Source organism: Tenrec ecaudatus, chromosome 10, assembly GCF_050624435.1.
Source record: "Tenrec ecaudatus isolate mTenEca1 chromosome 10, mTenEca1.hap1, whole genome shotgun sequence".
NCBI classification, from domain to species: domain Eukaryota; kingdom Metazoa; phylum Chordata; class Mammalia; order Afrosoricida; family Tenrecidae; genus Tenrec; species Tenrec ecaudatus.
In genome coordinates this window covers 8,541,149-8,562,381 of record NC_134539.1, presented here as the reverse complement: position 1 = coordinate 8,562,381, position 21,233 = coordinate 8,541,149, and positions in this window count along the sequence as shown.

Below are 21,233 nucleotides of genomic sequence, written 5' to 3'. Positions count from 1 at the left end.
TGGGATGCCTTCTTAATGTACACTTACTCTTTATATAAAATTCTCTCTTATATACAGGAATTTCTGTGGATTTGTTTCTCCAGTCTGCCCAGACTAAGACAACATCATCGGCATTCAAAAGCTGGCCAATGAATAAGAAAGAGCAAAGAATTTATGCCTTGAATTATGGTACTGGCAATATAAATGGACTATATCATGAACTGCCAGAATGAACCGATCTGTTTTGGAAGAAATACAGCCAGAATACTTCTGAGAAGTGAAGATAAGAAAATGTTTGCTCATGTACTTTGGACAGGTTATAAGGAGGGAACTGTTCCTGGAAAGAGCCATCATGCTTGTTAAAAGATCCACCAAAAGAGGCAGATGCCATGGCGGCACCCCATCTGCTCACACAACACTGATTGGGAAGACAGTGCAAGGCTGAGCAGTATTTTGGTCTCTGCTACACAGCATAGCTATGACCCCAAACATCACCTAATAGCAACCACTCCTAACTTGCCAGGTAGCCCTGGACTCCTCCTCAGATGTCAGTGAACTGGAGGAGGTTCAATGCTTCTTCCAGCCTTGCTGTCATTCATTAACTTCGGTTAACAGCATCCAGCGGGTCTCCAAATAGGATCCCAGAATCAGCAGTTTCAGTATTACCTAGGAACTCATAAAAAAATGCAAGCTCTTAGGTCTTGCCCTAGGAATACAGAATCAGGACCAGTGGGGCAGGACCCAGAGACTTCGTTCTGACCACATCTGAAGGTAGACTTTCGGGTTAGCATCCTAGATGCTTAACTCACTGCACTAATAAACTCATTGTAATCAAGTCAGTCCCAATCCATAGCCACCCTACAGGACAGCGTAGAAATGCCCCTGTGGGTTTTCGGGACTGTTACTAGTTAGGAGACTTGGAAGTCCCATCTTTCTCCCTTGGAGGGGAAGGTGGCTTTGAGTTGCTGGTCTTGAGGATAGGGGTCCAACATGAAACCCACTGTGCCACCAGGGCCCTGGGGGAAGCTCATAGGCAACATGATTAGTCTCTTGTGTTTGATGCCATCCCAGAGTGCTGATGATGCCTGGGAAAGTGGGCATGTACCCTTGATTTCTGATGCTCCACCCCAAAGGATGTCTAACCCACTCACACTCCATCCAATCTCCATTTCTCCCAGTGTGCATAGGGGCAGAAAGTCCACATGGCTTAGTTCCCAAGCTGGCAGAGTTGGCCTGGGTTACTAGTGTAATGACACCAGACTGGCAGCTGTTGAGCAGGGCAATATTGGGAAAACCACCTCACCACACTCAGAGGCCCTCATGCAGAGAGGGGCACGAAGGGTTAAGCTCTCGGGGACAGGGATGAGTTCACAACCATGAAACTACCATGAAGCGGCTGGGCTCAGCTTCCCAGTGACCCGGAGTGCCCTGAGGGCAGCTCACACACACACACACACACACACACACACACACACACACACATTTTTCCCAGTGCCTGACTCCTGAGGACCCCTTGGGCCATTGATCCAATGGCCATGCCACATACAGATTTCAGGAATGTTAGTAATGTTGAACAGTCATTTCATGAGCCAAATGTGGAGGGGGGAGATCACAGAAGGTGAAGGATTAGCACATCCGCTTTGATGGAACCAGCTCTTCCATTTTGTATTGGGTTCTCCCAAGCCAGGCATCCAATTCCTGGAGTTCTGAGAAACCCACCACGAAACCCCCCTGAAAGCTGTTGCCAGCAGGCACGGTGCTGTCTTTGTGTGAAAACCAATAGACAAAACAAAAGTGAGCCCTTGCCTTTCAAGGGCGACAGGCACACGTTCTCCGGTAAAGGCACTTCAAACCACATGGGGATCCCATGTGAACCTCTGCCAATGTGTCTGTCGACCGACCTCTCTGTTGAAACTGTCATTTTCTTTAGATGACTGCAAGGATAGAGACTCCACGACGATGGCACGTATCCCGAAGAGGCCTATGGAAGCCCAGAATTGGAGAGGACACCACTTTGTGCGTGAAAACACGGCACGGTGGGGGAGGAGGGGAAGCAGGTACGTGTGTCAGCAGCCTCATCTCAAGCCATTCTTCATATCAAAGGTTCTTCATTAAAAACTCTCACTTGAGTAATTTTACTTTCAGATGCCATGAATGCTGTCACAAATCATTTAGAGTTTCTAGAAGTGGAAATCTGTTACGAGGGAAGTGCTATAATGATTTGGACACCATCCTGACATTTTATTCCCTCGGTCTAGGATTCCTGACAAGTTATGCTTAATGGTGGGGGTTGGGAGGACAGTTTATAATAACGTGGAACGCCTCAATAATTGACTCGAGTGCAAATAGAATTTCCCCGTGCACTCCTCCATTTCTGCCATCCTTTCTTTTTCTGCTGCTGAAAATTGTTTATTGGCCATTAGATCCGAATGGGGAGCATGGCCTTTATTACCTTGCAAGAAGATATTTCAAGATGTGCTTATATAAATCCCCAACGATCCCCCCTGGTTCCCACTCGGCAGCAGCTCCGTCATCGGCATGATAAATAAGCTCGTGCTGGTGTGAGGGTTCAACTAGCAATGAATTTCCCTTTATTGCAATATTTATGAAAGCTTTTAAAACTGTGGTTAAGTGAAAGCCTTCTCGTGGTCTGCAATCAATATTTCTTAACATGCGCTGGAAGGGGCCAAATCTCGGGCGCGCACTTCTTCATGAGGTCTACGCTGCCGTGGGAGAGAAGGCCCCACATTTTGTTCGCAGGAGGACTCTGTGGTTGTCGTCATCGCCGTTGTCCCCGTCGTCACTGAGTCAAGTCCAACTACAGAGACAGACCCCAAGGGAACTGAGCTGCATTGCTCCCCAGAGGTTCCCAGGGAAACAGATCATCGGGTCTATCGATCAGGACACCTCCATGTGGGTGAGAACCACTGGTGGGATTCAGCCGGTTCACACCGGTTCGGCAGACCCATACTTCATTGTTTTGCTGAGTTCAGCTAACCAGTCATTCAAATGGCATTTGTCATCAGAATTCTCTCTAAGGTAGAGGCTGGGCAGTGGTCCCATGGGGCAATCGCTGCTGTACATTCCTTGCCCTTTGTGGAACGTTCACCTGGACAGCCCCATATTCTAAGCACCCTTAGTCAAGTTCACAGTCAAGGAGGGGATGTCAATCAAGACACAATATGGAACCACCTTAAATAACAGCTTTATTGGTTGGGGTCAGGTGTTATTTAATATTCTTTCATTCATATTTCTTAAATCTCTCTTATAACATAATCTACTGATGTGCACCTCTTCTGTTGTTCTTATTAAAGTATTAACCGTATGAAATAATAAACCACCTTGTGGGATATCAGTTTGTTTTTCTATATATATGTATACTTAAAACAGTCATTAGGGCAGTGATCTGGATGTTAAATTATTTCAATCCCACTGATAGTTACTATTACTATGAAAGTTGGGGTGCTTAGTGCTGCATTTTGATTTTCTCTTTTCTCTGTCAGGGAACAGGGCCAGGAAAGGAAGGCCAAGAAACCAAAGTCACAGCCATTGCTATTTCCGTCCTGCAGCCCGTGTTTTCTGTTAAGGCTACAGAGCAATTAGCAGTGTTTTATAACAGCTGTGAGAATTGTTGCTTGACCTTATCTGATTACAGTTCTGCCGCTTTTAAGAACAAATTGGTAAACAGGGTTGGCTTCTGAGGCCCTTGCAGAGTTGTCAGGAGAGGAGCCTGTGGGGAAGCTGCATCTTGGACAGAAATGAGCTCTGAGGTGGCCCAGGTTGGACAGCTAATGATCCAAGAAAAATGTTGTCTTGTTAGCATGCAAGGACAGCTGGTTTCCTTAGGCTGGGCTCAAAGTCAGACCCCATGTCAGCCTTGGATGGACCTAAAAGCCTATCAGCCAGACACATCCACAATGAACAGAAAGGCAGCTTCCTCTTCCAGGAGACAACTTGAAAGACTATTTCTGAGCTATGGAGCCTTAGTGGTGTTGTGGGTACACATTGGGCTGAAATCTGCATGGCTGGCAGTTTGAAACCACCTGCAGTTCTGAGGGAGAAAAACTGGGCTTTCTACTTCCATCAACAGTGACAGTCTCAGAATCCCATGACGGGATGCTGAGTCAACTTTGACTGAATGGCAGTGCATTTGAGTGGTGAGATAGGGGGAAAGAGACCCAGCTCTTCCAGTCCTCCATCCTTGGGTTAAATTCTCGATTTTTGCATAGAGCCTTTGAGGTGCCTCTGCTGCACCACCAAAGAAGACGGCCGCAGGGGCCTGCACTGATCTTCAGGGAAGCCAGAGAAGGCCCCAAATACAGAATTGTGACATGGCACTGGGGCAGATCACAGGCTAGAGAGCCAGCCGGAGCTGGGCTCAAATCCCAATTCATTTATGACTTGGCCATGGACAAGCCATGTAACTTCTTGTACCTTTGACCACACCATTGACTGCCAGAAGAACAAACAAATCTGTCCTGGAAGAAGCTCAGTCAGAAAGCAACATGGTTCTGAGACTGCGCCAATGAGCGACAATGGACACAATTTCCACAGCTCTCCTGCTGCATATGCTTACCTGACCATCTGAAAACAGGGAGGATGGGATAGACAGAGAAGAGACTCCCTACACATAAGTCTCTTTTAGAGAGAAAATAATTATTTATGAAATCTAGGAAGACATATCCTTTTGTCTTATTGGTCAGGATAGGGTTACATGTCCACCCTCTCTAACAAGACTGATGAAGGAAGGGAAGGCTGGCCGATGACTGCTGCCGGTTCATTCAACCAGGGCCTCAAAATGGCCCATTCAAGGGTCAACTCCCTGCCAAGAATTTGCATTCCAACCCTAGCCATACTGAACCAGCATCTACTATTGAACAAGGTCAAGTTGTTTGAGGGGAGATTCTGATTCAGTATATCTGGATAGCTGCTGCTGTTGTTGGGTGTCAACAAGTCATCTCTGAGCCCTAGACACCCAGGCGCAACAGAGCAAGCTGCTGCATGGCCCTGTGCCGTCCAACAATTGTTCCTGTGCCTGAGCCCATTGATGCAGCCACTGTGTCCATCCATCCCATTAAGGGCCTTTCTCTTTTCACCACCTCTCCACTCTGCCAAACATGATGTCCTTCTCCAGGGACTGGTCTCTCCTGACAATATGCCCAAAGTAAGCGAGACAAAGTCTTGCCATCCTTGACTCTCAGGCACACTCTGGCCTTACTGCTTCCAGTACAGATCAGCTTGTCCAATGTATGCGAGATGAAGTCTCTCCATTTAGCTGTATTTCTTCCCAGACAGATTTATTGGTGCTTTTGGCAATCCATATACCTTTCACATCCTTTGTCAGCCCATAATTCAAGTGTGAGGATTCTTCTTTAGTCTTACTTATTTAACGTCCAACTGCCACATGCCTATGAGGTTAGTGGCAGTAGCAAGGCTTGAGTCAGGCGCACCTAGTCCTCAAAGTCACATCTTCCCTGGTGACACTTTGTAACGAGGTCTCGGGCAGCAATTTACTCAGTGCAATGCTTCTTTTGATCGCTTGACTGTTGCTTCCCTGAGGATTCATTGTAGATCCGAGCAAAATGAAATCCTTGACAACGTCAACTTTTCTCTGTTATAACAATGTTATCATATTGGTTTAGGTGTAAGGATTTGGATTTTCCTTACATTGAGTTGCAATCCATACTGAGGGCTTCAATCCTTGATCTTCGTCAGCAAGTGCCCCTCCTCACTTTCAGCGAGCAAGATTGAATCATCTGCATAAGGAAGGTTGTTATGTAGCTCTCCTCCAATCCTAATCCTGCATTCATCTTCATAGAATATCAGCCCCTCTCATGATTGGCTCAGCATAGGGATCGAATAATTATGGTGAGAAGTTACGATCCTGGTTTCTTGATTTTAAACCAAGTATTTGATTTAAACAATTATTCCCTTATTCTGTTTTTATAACTGCCTCTTGATCCATGTACAAGTTCCACAAGAGCACAATGAAGTGTTCTGGAATTCCCATTCTTCTCAAGGCCACCCATAGTTTGTTATGGTTGAAAACATGACCTTGGTGATAGAAATCGAGCTGGAGATGGCATGATAGAATTTTGCAAGGCTAATAACTGCATCACAAGTACCCTTTTCAATAACACAAAGGGAGATTATGTACCTGGACTTCTCCAGATGAAGTGCACAGAAATGAAACTGACTACATCTCTGGGAGGAAGCGATGTAGAGGCTCAGTGTTAACAGCTAAAACAGAGGTTGACTGTGAAACCGACCACCAATTGTTCATATGCAAGTTCAGGTTGAAACGAAGAAAATTAAAACAAGTCTAGGATAGGCCAAATATGACCTTAAATCTATCCCACTTGAATGTTGAGAACATCTCAAGAGCAGGTTTGGTGGACATTAGTGGCAGAGACCTGATCAGCTGTGTGAGGACATCAAGAACATCATTCATGAAGAAAACAAAGGTTCGTTAAAAATACAGGAAACATAAAAAAGAATGACGTGGGCGTCAGAAGAAACCCTGGGAATGCAGCTGGCACCTCGATGAATCATTAGTCACTGGAAAACTCAAGTGCAGTATTTCCCATAGAACATTCCCGGAACAGTAGTTCCTATAGCAAAATGTTCGTTGGTCAAATTGACCCAGGAAATGCTGCCCACTGGATCCTCACTCTCAATTTCCAGAAAGCCCATCAGTGTAACAAAATCTCCAAGGAAAGCCCTGAGGTACAGAGCATGATGGGATAATTCAGCATTTTTTTCATTTGACTTCTGTACTTAGAAGCATTTTCATATGGCCGGAAATGGAAGTGCCAGAAAAATGACATGAGTTAGTGTCCCCCAAATGACACTCGGATGTATAACTTTGACAAATGAAGACAGTACTCATCTTTCTACTTGTGGGACTGACCAGGGGGGGCTTCTGCCCATAACTGACTAGACACTTAAACCCCCAACTTCCTCTTCTCTGGAAAAGGAAACAGTCATCCTTAAAAGAATAAAGATAAAAATCTCGCTGTCATCAAGTTGATCCTGACTCAAGGTGACCCTATAGGACAGGATAAACCTGCTCCTGTGGGTTTCTGGGTTTCTAACTCTTTGTGGGAGTAGAAAGCCTCATCTCTCTGCTCAGGTGCTGGCTGGTGGTTTCAAACTGTGACTCTGTGCTTAGCAGTCCATCCTGTAACCCACTATGCCACCAGGACTCCTGAGCATCTGAAAGATAGGCTATGACACGCAGGTGTGTTTCTGTGATGCTTTTGAGTGGGTCCCTGGGGGTGCAAATGGTTAGCACACTCAGACACAAACTGAGTTTCAGAACCCAGCCCTTGGCTCAGAAGTGCCTTGACCATAAACCCTAGTTAATGCTCGCTAAGAACTTGAGAAAAACTGGCCACCGAAAACACATGGAGTCTCCAGGGGTCAGAATCAACCTGAGAGCAATGGACTAGGCTTCGTGAGTTCAACAACTACAACTCCTGTTAAGGCCAAGCCACCGCCCCACCCTCCGCCCCAGTTAATTTAAAGGCCCTTCTTCTAAGGAGCTTTGGTGGCGTAGCTGAGCTGATAACTTCAAGTTCAGCAGTTCAAAACCACCAGCCGCTCCTAGGGAGGAAGACAAAGGTTTCTACTTCAAGAAAGAACAGATTCCAGAATTGTTTGTGGTGATGCTGGCACAACCCTTCTTGATACGACTGAACTATGAAATTAATTAATACATAAATCATAGTTCGACAAAATAATGAGGAGTCTTTGTCTTGGAAACCCACAGGGGAAGGGGAAGGTCTACCTTGTCCTATAGTGTCACTAAGAGTTGCAATGAACTTGATGACTGGAAGTTGGTTTTGTGAGTTTTTCCTGGTTAGGATGGTTAGGGTTAGCACCCTTGTGCTTAGGGCCTCTGTTCTGGGTGAACAAACTTTCCATCCTCCTGCCCCAGATAGAACTGCTGCTTCTTGCCCTTTGCCCCACCACACCCCAAGGGGAAATAATCTGGGGTTTGGAATTAAATAGATATAGACTCAAATTCCGCTCACCATGTCCTGGCTATATGACCTGTCAAAGTGGCAAGCTGCTTATCTCTACAAAGCAAATAATACCTGCCTCTGGCTGCTATTTTGAGAGTTACGTGACGAGCAAATATACGCTGCTCAGCACTGGTTTGGGACTGCAGTAGGTAGGCCATCTATGCTGCTTACCCGTATGTAGCAAGAGCTATGAAGAATGATAGCACACATTTGTCTAGTGTTTGTTTTCCAATTCTGTGCTAAATGCCTTATAGTAAATACCCCACTGAAAGCCTATAAAGATCCTATGAGGTGAGTGTCATTTGAGATGAAATAACAAAGATATTCAGAGCGACTATATGGTGGTATAAACAGCTAAGATGCTTGGGAGAAGCACAACCAGAAATTGGGAATTCTAGTTTACCCAAAGGCACCCCAGAAGAAAAGGAGGAGGAGGAGGAGGAGGAGGAGGAGGAGGAGGAGGAGGAGGAGGAGGAGGAGGAGGAGGAGGAGAAGGAGGAGGAGAAGAAGAAGGAGAAGGAGAAGAAAAGAAAGAATATCAGCCATTGAAAACTCTATGGAGCACAGTTCTGTGTTCATAGAATGAGATCCCCATGCGCCAGAATTGACGAAACAGCAATTGCTTACCTGCTGGTATTCACTGCCGTCAAGTCAATGTCAACTCATGAAGACGCTAGAGGACAGGGTGGAACTGCCCCTGTGAGTTTCTGAGACTATGACTCTGTACAGGGACTAGAAAGCCACGCCTCTCTCTCTGGAAGCAGCTGGTGGTTTCGAACTTTTGATCTTGTGGTTAGCTACCCAATGTGGAACCCGATACCATCTAAGCTCCTTGAAAAAAAATAACCTTGCTGCCATTGAGTCAATCCTGACTCACAACGAAAGCTTCATCTTCCTCCCTCAGAATGACTGGTGGTTTTGAATGGCTGACCTTATGGTTAACAGCACAACATATAACCCACTAACTGCGTATAGAACTCATCCACTCAGCTAAGAATTCTATTAAAAAACAAATGAAAACACACTGCCAAGAAGTCGATGCCAATCCTCCAGGACAAGGTAGAACCGCCCCTGTGGGTTTCCAAGATAGTAACTGTGGCAATTACATAATCTACTGTTAACTTGAGGAAGGGATGGAGTCCAGACTATCAATCAGCTCGCAGCTTGATGACCTCATTTGGAGGCACAACTGAGATAAATAGCTCCCTGGAGGTCAGATAGACCTCCTCTCTCTCTGAGACATTCTTGTTGATGAGCCACATGAAGCTATGCTGATGGAGCCAGAGCCCTGGAGCTAGAAGAGCCATACTGAGACCCACACCAGAGCTGAGATGCTTCCACCGCCACTGGATCCACAAGACTTCCCACCCACTGGCCTGTGATTTTCCTGCACTCAGCATCATTGCATGCGTTGCATGAGTCTGAAGAGGGCTGTATAGACTGGTATAAGACATCTGGGCTCATATCTGACTTATTGACTTGAACTGGACTGGGCTGAAATGTTTTCTCAATATTTGATTGCTCTTGTATATAAAGCTCTTTCTTATGCACATATGTGTGTCCATAAATTTGTTTCTCTAGTCTACATTGGACTAACACAGTAACTCCTCAGGGAATAGAAAGCCTCATCTTTCTCCTTCTGAGTGACTGGTGGTTTCCAACTTCTGACTTTGTGATAAGCAGTCCAATATGGAACCACTATGACCCCAGGCTCCTTCTAAAACAGATGGATTAAACTCTTCGGCTTTGCTCTGATGCCTGGAGTCACTGCAGCAGAATCCACACATGGGCACCAGCACCGGGTCTCCCTTCCATGGCAGGTCTGACCTAGCTCCTCACCTGGCATCCTGAGTGTCCTGCCTCCCTCGCAGGTCTAAGGAGCAGAAAGTTTGGGTGCCCTTGCATGGCTGGGGTTTCTAAAGGAACAGGCTCGTCTCTTCCAGTCTCTTTCCTTTTCAAGGTCCGAGGGAAGGTAAGAGGGGGTGGGGGGCACAACTGCAGGGAGGAAGGAGATCCTGACTCTGAATTGTCCAGTGGAGGCAAGCAAGTTGCCAATCTCTCTGGATCATTTCATAAACAGGAAGGAAACAACTCATTTGCTTGGATTCATTTGTGTCTGGGACTATTTTTTTTAATATAGCAATTTGCTAAAAACTGCTCTGTAGGGGTTATTTTAAGCTGTGGCCTTCAGAAGCAGATTGCCAGGGTGCTGTACCGAGGCGCCACTAGCCAAATGGTCCACCATTGGCTCCACTCCTGGGTTCTGTTGGGTGGTTGAGTCCCTACCAAATGAGACAGCCAGAAAGACAAATGAGACCCTACTCTCGTGGGGCAGCCCCCGTCACTGCTGTCAGTACCATCGCCTGCTTCTGCTCACGTGTGCTCCCGGCCCTTTGCTCCTATTTCCCCTTGAAGCCGTTTCCTTTCCATACACGTCCTTCTGCCTGACACAAGTACAACTGTTCCATGGAAATCGCCAGTGAGTGTTGGGCCTACAGATGCTGAAAGGAGCCGAGGCTATTCCTCGCCAGCGGTGATCCAACAGAGAAAGCTCTCCCCTTTCTAACACTGCTCCGGGGTTTGACGTTCAAGCCTTATTGGTTTGCTAGAGCCGGTAAAAATAAAAAGTTTAAAATCAGTAAATAAGTGACCTCAGTCGAGACCTTGAGAGCCTCTTCTGTGAGTAAATAACATTTGAAGATGGATTGGCCTGTGAGGGAAAAGGACCTTTCGGCAGGGTAAGTAAATCTATGTGGGCGAGGTAAACCCAGGGTAAGTAGACCTTTGAGTAAGCCACAGTACAGAAGATAGCTAAGGATCCCGAATTCACCCCTCCAAGGCAAAGATTAATGCCCTGAAATGGTGAGTTTCTAATATGCATCGTGGTCTAAATCATGAGGGGGCCACACCTGACCTTCTCCAGCTATGTAAAAGGGAAGGAGAAAACGCGACTCCATACCAGCCCAAGGCTGATTCATACAAAGCAGAGGTCACCCATGCCTACACTTTCTAGCCTTGTCTGCCCTGTTTTGAAACCCAGCATCCCTCCCACAGCACACATCTACGCTAGTGAGTCTGATAATCCATTGCAATGGCCACACAGAACTCACAGACAATACTGATGATTATAGGAGTCTATTAGGGAAATTAAGAGGTTACAAGTCAGGATCAGTAAGCATTAAGGATACAGTTCTTTCATAGGCAGCATGCTTCTCAGTCCAGGTGGCAGCAGGTTGCTCTCTGGTCCTTAAACTCTCAACCATGCCACCTCTTGGCCTCTGCTCTGCTCAGGCAAGTGTTCCAAACACTTGATGAGAACCAATAACATGTAGGATAGGTGTTGGTGGTGGTGAAGTGGGGTAACATACAAGGGGGCTTCACCACATTCATGTGAAATGGAATTAAAAGATAATAGATTTTTTTTCCACGGCAATTTTGAAACCTCCTCATATTATGGTCATAGCCAGATGACTAAATGACATTTATCAAAACTTAGAAACATTTTTGCTGACAATGATTTTGAAAGAATTAACTCTACCATCAGTGGAATTGTTATGCTGTCAGATACCATTAAGTTGCATTCCAACCCACAAGGACCTTATGCACCACACCATGAAACACCGCCTGGGCCTGAGCCATCCTCACCACTGTTCCTGTGCCCACGCCCTGTTGCAGCCACTGTGTCCGTCCATCTCCTTGAGGGACTTCCTCTTCTTCGCAGTCCCCCTACCCTACTTGACCTACTGCCCTTTCCCAGGAACCGGTCTCTCCTGGCAACATGTCCAAAGTATGTGAGAGGGAGTCTCACCATTCTTGCTTCTAAGGAGCATGCTGGCCCTACTTCTACCAAGACAGATTGATTTGTCTTTTTAGTAATCCATGGTACCTTTTTGGATTTTAATTTGTATTTTATTCACTGACCAATAAGGTATTGGTCAATACATTATCTGTGGTAACACAACTAAAGAACACTTTCGTTTGTCAAAGTAGCCATTGCTACTGACACCTAAAAGCATAATTTCCTCAAATGCTGCTTCAAAATGCATGCATCACACCCTTTCATTAGAATACATTTTTTACACACAAGCATATTAAGTATCTAGACTTGTATAATGTTGAGTCTCCATAAAAGGAAATTCAGATCGGAGGACATTCATGGCTGTTGTTTGCCAAGACCGTCTCTGCCTCATCTAAACCTTCCCACTGGATGAGAGTCAGGCAATCTGTGGCGGTATCTCCGAGATGATTAACATGACTCTCTGGTGTGCTGTCTTTTCTTTCTTTCTTTCTTTTTTTCTTTCTTTCTTTCTTTCATCATTTTACTGGGGGGTCATACAACTCTTATCACAATCCATACATCCATCCATTGTGTCAAGCACATTTGTGCACTTGTTGCCCCAATCATTCTCAAAACATTTTCTTTCTACTTGAGCCCTTGGTATCAGCTTCTCATTTTCCCCTCCCCTCCCTCTCCCTTCCTCCCTCCCTCCCTCATGAATCCTTGATGATTTATAAATTATTATTTTTTCATGTCTTACGCTGTCCTATGTCTCCCTTCACCCACTTTTCTGTTTTCCTTACCCCTGGGAGGGAGTTATAGGTAGATCATTGTAATTGGTTCCACCTTTTTTCCCCCCACCTTCCCATTCCCCTCCTGGTGTGGTGATTCTCAATATTGGTCCTGAGGGGTTTATCTGTCCTGGATTCCCTGTGTTTCTGACTCTTATCTGTACCCATGTACATGCTCTGGTCTAGCCAGATTTGTAAGGGAGATTTGGAATCATGGTAGTTGGGATGGGGAACATTAAAGAGCTAGAGGAATGTTCTATATTTCATCAGTACTACCCTGCACCCTGACTGGCACGTCTCCTCCCCACCTCCCCTCTGTAAGGAGATGTCCAGTTGCCTACAGATGGACTTTGGGTCCCTACTTTGCACTCCCCCTCATTCAAAATGATAGGATTTTTTGTTCTGGGTTTTTGATGCCTGACACCTGATCTATTGACAGCTCATGATCACACTGGCTGGTATGCTTCTACCATGTGACCTTTGTTGCTTCTCAACTAGATAGCCGCTTGCTTATCTTTAAGATTTTAAGACCCCAAGATGCTATATCTTTTGATAGCTAAGCACCATCAGCTTTCTTCACCACATTTGCTTATGCACCCACTTTGTCTTCAGCAATCATGTCGGGAAGGTGAGCATCATGGAATGCCAGGTTAATAGAACAAAGTGTTCTTGCATTGAGGGAGTACTTGAGTGGATGCCCAATGACCATCTGCTACCTTAATACTAAACCTATAAATATATGCACTTAGATCTATTTCTCCATCATCATATTTAAATATATTTACATATGTACATGCCTATATTTAGATCTCTATAAATACCCTTTGCCTCCTAGTTCTTTCCTCTATTTCCTTTTACTTTCCTCTTGTCCCACTATCATGTTCAGTCTTCATTTGGGTTTCAGTAATTCCTCTTGGTTACATTGCCCTTGATCAAGCCCTACCAGGCCTCCTACACCCTCCTCACCATCAATTGTAGATCACTTGTTGTTCCCTTGCCCCTGGGTCTGTTAACACCCACTTCCTTTCCCCTGCCTCCCCCTCTCCCTTTCCCTCCAGAACCATTGGTCCCATTGTTTTCTCTTCCAGCTTGCTTATCCTGCCTATCTTCTCTAGATAGATATGCAGAGATAATAATATGCACAAAAACAAGACAGAGCAAAACCAAAGCAACAAAAGAAAACAAAATTACAACACCAACAAAAAACCAATGACAAAAAAAAGAAAAACATAAATAGTTTAAGGTCTGTTTGTTGACCTTTAGGAGAGTTTCTAATCTAGTCTGATGGGATGCCATGCCCTGGCCCCACAGTCTATTTTTAGTATTCCCCAGGGACTTCATTACTCTGCTCCCCTTGCTGTTCTGTTACAGGTCCTTAGTGTTTCACCTCAGTGTGGAGGGCTCAGATTGGGCACAATTCCCGCAGTGAGTCTCCCTTGTTTTCCCAAGTAGTGCCATGGGTCTGTGAGAGACGTCATATTTCGTAGTAGCCAGCCCCATGGTCCTCTCTGTGCTTTGGCTGCTCTGAGCAGGAATATTGTCCTCAGGGCTTGGTGGTCCAGGATGTGTTCCACTCTCTCTCCCTCCCCTTCATTTGCTCCTGTGTGCTCTGGTGAGAGATGTCCCTCTCCCTGAGCTGTAGCTTCAGGGCTGTCCTCTAAAGTGAATTCTTCAGGGGGGGGGGTGGGAAAGTGGCAGGGGGAGATACTGTTCACATAGTTGGGATTGGGGCCAGCCCCTCAGACCTCTCTATTAGTTCCCTGCTTCATACCTGTATGTTTCATTCACGTCTTGGAGCACAGGGTTGAAGTCTGATCTCTTTCCCTGTGGAGTTTATATCTCCCTGGTATTTTCTATCTGTGGAATACAACTGGGAAATTCTAAGACCTGGGGGCTCATGAGAATGCATATCTGTTGATAGCATTAAGACAACAGGATGAAACATTTACTAATCTTGCGCATCCTCACAATTATTCTTTATGCTTGAGCCCATTGTTGCGGGGACTGTGTTAATCCATCTCTGAGAGTCTTCTCATTTTTCATTGACCCTCTATTTTGCCAAGCATGATGTCCTTCTCTGGGGACTGGACTCTTCTGATTACAGGTTCAAAGTATGTGAGACAGTGTTTCATCATCCTTGCCTCTAAGGCAGCAGTTCTCAACCTATGGGTTGCAACCCCTTTGGAGTCGAATGACCCTTTCACAGGGGTCACCTGATTCATAACAGTAGCAAAATTACAGTTATGAAGTAGCAACAAAAATAATGTTATGGTTGGAGGGTCACCACAGCATGAGGAACTGTATGAAAGGGTCGAGGCACTAAGAAGGTTGAGAACCACTTCTCTAAAGAGCATTCTGGTTGTACTTCTTCCAAAACAGATTTGTTTTTTCTTATGACTGTCCAAAGTACTTTCAATATCCTTCACCAGCACCAGGTATGCTAGATTGGAACACAAGAACATTATCAATGTAAGATGTTTTGAAGGAGGAATAATTGGAGGACTAACCTGGATGATGGCAAACAGGTGACAGCATTGATAAGGACCAGGCAGGTCTACATGGAGACCATTGAAGTGAACTCAGTTTTAATGTCAGGTGCAACCCTGGAATTCAGGTGATTCCAGGAATCTGGGGTTTGAATTAAGACCCAGAGAGAGAGGTGTCAACTGCCTGTATATGTCTGTCTTCTCCTAACAGAGGTGATGGTTGAAACCTTGGAGGTAGCATAGTACCCTTGCATCAATATAGCAGGCAACTGCTAGAAGCAGATGGCTGAGTAGTGTCCCTGTCCTTAAATCTTTTTGGTGTTCCTCTGTAATAGTGTGTTGGCATGCCTGCATATAGTTGGAACTCAATTTCAACTTGGAAGGGTCTCTACTCCCACTGAGTAGAATCATGGTGGGACTATCACTAAAATTTACCTGTGATCTTGACCATGGCATGACTATATGTGCCGTGTGAGGTCATGGGGCGACCATGTGTGTTCTGTTAAGCCATAGGATGGTCTTGTGTGCTGTGTGATGTCACCAGGTGGCAGTGGGTGGCCGGCTACACACTCTTTCCCCTGGGAATCTGAAATACGTGTAAGTAATTACAAATGAAAAATGTTGGGAACCGAGTCTTCCTAATGACAACACCTGGAAGAAGAGTCTGTCTGTCCTGTGATCCTCTCTGCTGGATTGAGACAATGCTCCTGGTCCCCAAACTTGAAAAGACCCATGTGTTCACCACTTCCTTAGAACTGGGATCTACCCAGTCCCCTGGTCCCAAACATACCCTTTAACCTCAACTGAAAAACCCAGGGCCCTTTGCCATTGAGTCAATTCTAACTCATCCCACAGAGCAGACACATGGCCTCCTTATGGAACAAGACTTTAGATTGACCCAGTGCAGTCCATTGTTTGGTCTCTTGACTGCTGCTCCCCTCATAGACCTGTTGTTTGCCCTAACATCGAGCCACTGGACTGAGTTAATTTCCAGATGTGAAAGGTGAAAAAGGCCATTGTCTCAGGGCTCCTGTCAGTTTCTACCTGGCCATTAAGCTTGGACCCTTTTATGATTTGGGGTTGTATTTCCTATCTTCCTACCATGTCTTATCTACTACCATATTTAAACCTATTCATCTAGTGTTTTTGTAGAACCAAGGACTGAGAGATTATGTTATTCTGGGTACTTTAGAGAAACAAATCCACAGAAACTTATGTATAAGAGAGAATTTTATATAAAGGTTAAGTGCACATCAAAAAAATCCCAACCCAGTGTTGCCCAAGCCAACAAGTCCAACATTAGCCCATTAACTCATATGTCTGACAGCAGTCCAAAAAGTCCTCCTCCATCTCACAAAACACACACTATGATGCTGACTGCAGGATCCCCCCCTCGAGAGAGGACGGGGGAGGATTATGAGATGTCAACTACTTTTGTGCTCTGTAGTGTCCCTTTTGACACATTCAGCGTCCCAAACCTCTTTGTAAATATGTTCATATATATGGTTCTACTTTCATTCCAAACATTTTTCTGTCACTTTGTTGTACTTTTGTGTGGCTGAGATGCTGGAAGCGATGAATCCATTAGGGCAGACACTACAGAGGGACAGCAGAAAACATAAATCCTCACCTTTTCTCTCTTTCCTCGGTGGAGTCTGAAATGTGGAACTCAACAATTTTAAGGACTCAACAGAAGCAAGTCAAGTGCCTGCCTTGTGATTTATACATCACCCTCAACTAGAGAGACTTCATATTCATGTATTGAAGAAAAAAAACCACCTACTGCCATCAAGTCGATTCTGCCTCATAGTGACCCAAAAGACAGGGTTGAACTGCCCCTGTGAGTTTCCAAGGCTGTGACTCTACAGGAGTAGAAAGGGTCATCTTCCTCCCATGGAGTACACTGGTGGCTTCAAACTGCTGACCTTACATTTAGCAGCCCAAGAGGTAACCACTGTGTCACCAGGGCTAGCTCTGTTTGTGTTTAGTAGTCAAGAATTAATGGAAAGAAGGGCTCTTGGCTTAAAACAAACAAACCTTGAGATGTTCATGGGATCGGAGATACATTGAACCAACAAGTGTCAGCTCTCTTTTGCTCTAAAATCTTCGCCATGAGCAATGCCTGAACAGACCAGAAGAAGATTATGCAAATATAGATAACATTCTTGTTGGTCCTTAAGGATGCTTAATGGGGCAGTGGGCTAAGCATTCAGTCACGGTCAGCTGTTGAAACCCACCAGCTAATCCTAGGGAGAAAGAAGAGACTGTCTGCTCCTATAGAGATGCAGAGTTTGGGAAACCAGAGGAGAAGTTCTAATCTGGGTGTGCGGGGCGCTGTGAATCTATCCAAATGCAGCAGGTTTTTGCTTTGGTTTTATTCATTTAATCTGGTCCTTCTCTCACAGTGACATCTGGCATTTACTGTGCTTTGTGGGTTTTTAGGCATTTCCACAAAGATACGGGGAGAGGTCATCTATTGTACGAGCTGAAGATCCCATCCTACAGTGTTTTTCTCTGGAGAAGTCAGTTCTCCCTGTGCCTTTAGAAATAACATGATCTCTGTTGGCTTTCTGAGTAGGAGCCCTGGTGGCAGAGTGGTTCGAATTGGCCTGCGATCCTAAAGGTGGGCAGTTCAACGCCACCAGCTGCTCTCAGGGAGAAAGATAGGGCTTTGTACTCTCGTAAACAGTAACCATCTCAGAAACTCACAGGGGCCGCTCTACTCTGTCCGGTAGGGCTGAGATGGGTCAGTATGGACTTGGCAGGAGTGAGTGTTTAGAGGTCTGAAGCAGACTGTTACGAGTCCCTGGGTAGCAGAAATGGTGAAGGCTCCCCTAGTAACTGAAAGGTGGGTCATTTTCATCGACCAACCAGAGGCACGTAGGAAGAAAGTCCTGCACACTGCCTCTGAACACTCCACCTCTTGAACTCTTTGGAGCACAGTTCTGCTCTGGCACACACACGGGTTCGCAGTCCATTGGAACCAGTTCAACAGCCCCTGGCGAGCTGACTTACATGGAAGTTGCCCACAAATGGCAGGTCCTCTGCAATGAACCCCAGCATGATACTGTTTGGGTCAAGTTCAAATCCACCCTATTCCCTGGAGTCTTGCACCATCACCTTGCACAGTCAGTTTGGCTCTCCCCTTTCTGACTTTCTCTAATATACTTAGGTTTCCATTCGATAAAGACAGGCACTTGTTTGGAGTTTGGGTTGGGGGCAGAGATGGGGGATGTCCAGTCCAGAGGCCACATAAGTCCAGAGAAACCATCAATCCCAGCTCATCTCACCTCAGCAAAGAGAAGCAGTCGTGCTATCACATTAGGGGAGAGTTAATTAAATATTGGACCAGTATGTTCCAAATATCCAAATGGCCCTTGGCAGAAAAAAGGTTTCTCGCCCCTGGTTTAGGGTGACACTCTCTAGAGTTGTTGAAACAGTACATCTTTACCGGATCAGGCGCTTCCTCTTCCTCCTGGGGAGCACTAATAAATTCAAACAGCTGCCCACGCAGTCAGCAGCCCAGTATATAACCCACGACATCACCAAGGTTCTTCCCCCATCTGCTAGGGGTTTACAAGACGCTAGTGAAGATAATCCTCAGATAACAATGTTAATATAAAGAGAATAAAGGACTCAACGTGGTGGTTTTTAAGATGAGTACGAGGGATGTAATGGGAACCTTTTCAAATATGTTAATGTCACTTTATGCATCCAAAGTGGCATTTTGAAAGAGGATTGGGGACAGTGATAAGCATATCCCTTCCCTCTGTCAGGACCACTGAGCGAGAAGAAATCCAAAGAATGTCAGGATTACTTGGAGGATGGCAGGGAGAGACAGGACGCCTTTGGAAAGAAGGGAGCATGCTCGTGGTAAGTAGCTCCTTGCACCACCATCTGTTTGTTTCTCACACTGTCCTTTCATGCCTACAGTTAGGATGCTGGAAGCCCTGCCAGCCTATTGCAAATTCTACCGGGTCCCTCAAGGTGGGTGTCTTAGACAGGGTTCTCTAGAGAGATGAAACCAGATTGCTGATATATATATACATATTTATTTATAAAAATAGATATATAACACAAAAAATGAACTGTTAAATTATATACAGATAGATAGATATATAATACAAGAAATGAACAGTTCAATTATAAAGCAGTACAAATGGTTCAGTGCAACTCACTCCCATGAGAGAGTTGTGAGACACTAGGAGTCCTTCAAGTCTTGAGAGCTGCCAGGTAGTCCTCTGTAGAGATAGAGCCAGGCTATCCCAGCACAGGCAGCAAACAGCAAGGCAGGTCACCAACTATCAGCCAGGTCACCAATGGTCAGTCCCCAGCTACAGAGATATAAATTCCAATCGTGTGGTCTTAAAGGGACCTCAACTTACAGCGACACAGTCCACAGGCTAGGCCTCTCACAGGTAGTGTACCCTGTAAATTGAGGCACAGAACAAGGAAGGCAGCCACACACTGGTCCGATGATTTAAAGAGCGAGAGACAAGAAAGGTGAGGCTCATCGAGCCATTTATCTCTCTGCCCTTCAATTAATCCCACTTGTGTTTATCGGTCAATTAATCCCACTTGTGTTTATCGGCCAGGCTGGCACAATAAAACTAACTATATCAGTGGGCAAGTCTGAGCAGAACTTCCAGATGAAGACTCATAATCTGTCACAAAGTACTGACAAAAATGTGCCAGTGAAACCCTGTGGATCAAAACAGAATACTGTCTGATATCCTGCTGGGAGGTGAGCCTTCTGGGCGGGAAGGCACTCAAATTCCCAGTAAAGACAGCATGAACCAGGCAACATTTTGTTCTGTTATATACAAGGCCACCATGGGTTGACATCAACTGGTCCACAGTGAACAAGAAGAAATTCTTTGAAACAGGGTGGAAAACTCCACGAGCTCTTGGGGCCAGGCCGGTCGTGTAAATAAGGGAAACAGTCAAGATCAAGGGGCTGCTAGGGCGTATGAGACATGGTGGGAACCTGGAAAGTTTTGCTTCCTTTCCAGGGAGCAGCCGCTGCTCAACAAAGCCTATTGTTCCAAGACTGATGTCACTGCACCTTCCTTTAAAAAAAAAAAAATCCACGAATCAGGATTTTTGACATTAATGGGCAATGGATTCAAATGCGTTTAAGGGACAAGGCAGCAAGCACCACCCTGCCAACCTGGAAATGTATGCAGATTAGATTCCCCCTCTAGGCTGCTGGGCATTCATGTCACAAACATTGACAGAACCGACACCTTTCAGTGTGCTGTGTGCGCTGTAGCCAGAGAACATGAAGCCACGTTTCTGCCCGCCGGGCACTGAGAGTGCAGAGGAGAAGGATAAGAGAACACATGATAACAGGAGTCTGTAGGCAGCATTTTTGGTTCTGACCTACTGGGAAAGCTTGAAGGAGAGGAAACTGTTTTGCAGGCTTATGGAAAGCTTCAAAGAGGAAGGAACCCTTGGTTTTAACAAAGCAGAGGAATGAGTCAGCATTGACCCAGACAGGCAACAGAACACAGCAGAAACAGCTGAGAAACAGACACACTTCACTCCCCAACAGTCCCAAAATGCCACGAGGACCATATATATACATGGTTGCTTCCTTTTTGCCCTCTGAACCCAAGACTGGCTGTGTTAGTTCAGGGTGCAGAGAAACAAATCCAGGGACATTCATTGAGGTAATAGGAAAGAGCTTTATATGGGAGAGTAATTGCATATTAAGAAAACATCCCAGCCCAGGCCAGATCAAGTCCGCTATTAGTCCAGATGTGTGATACTAGTCTGCATATTTCTCTTCAGACTCACGCAACACATGCAATGATGCCGAATGCAGGAATATCACAGGGCTGTGGGTGATAAGTCTTGTGGATCTAGGGGCAGTAGAAACATCTCAGAACGGGTGTGGTTCCCCACCTGGCTCCTCCAGCTCTCTGAGTATGGCTCTTCAACAGGAAGGTGAAGCAGAGACAGAGAGGAAGTTCCAGAATCCTTATGCGAGGGTCTTGCCCTCAAGGAGGCATTGTCTGACCTGATGAACAGGTTAGACTCCACCCTTTCACTCTTAATACCCTCAAGTTGACACATGATGATGTAACCACCACACTGGCCATCAAGCCCCTTCATAGGTGTTGTTGTTGGGTGCCATCAATTGGCTCCAATGCAGTCACTCCTATGTAAC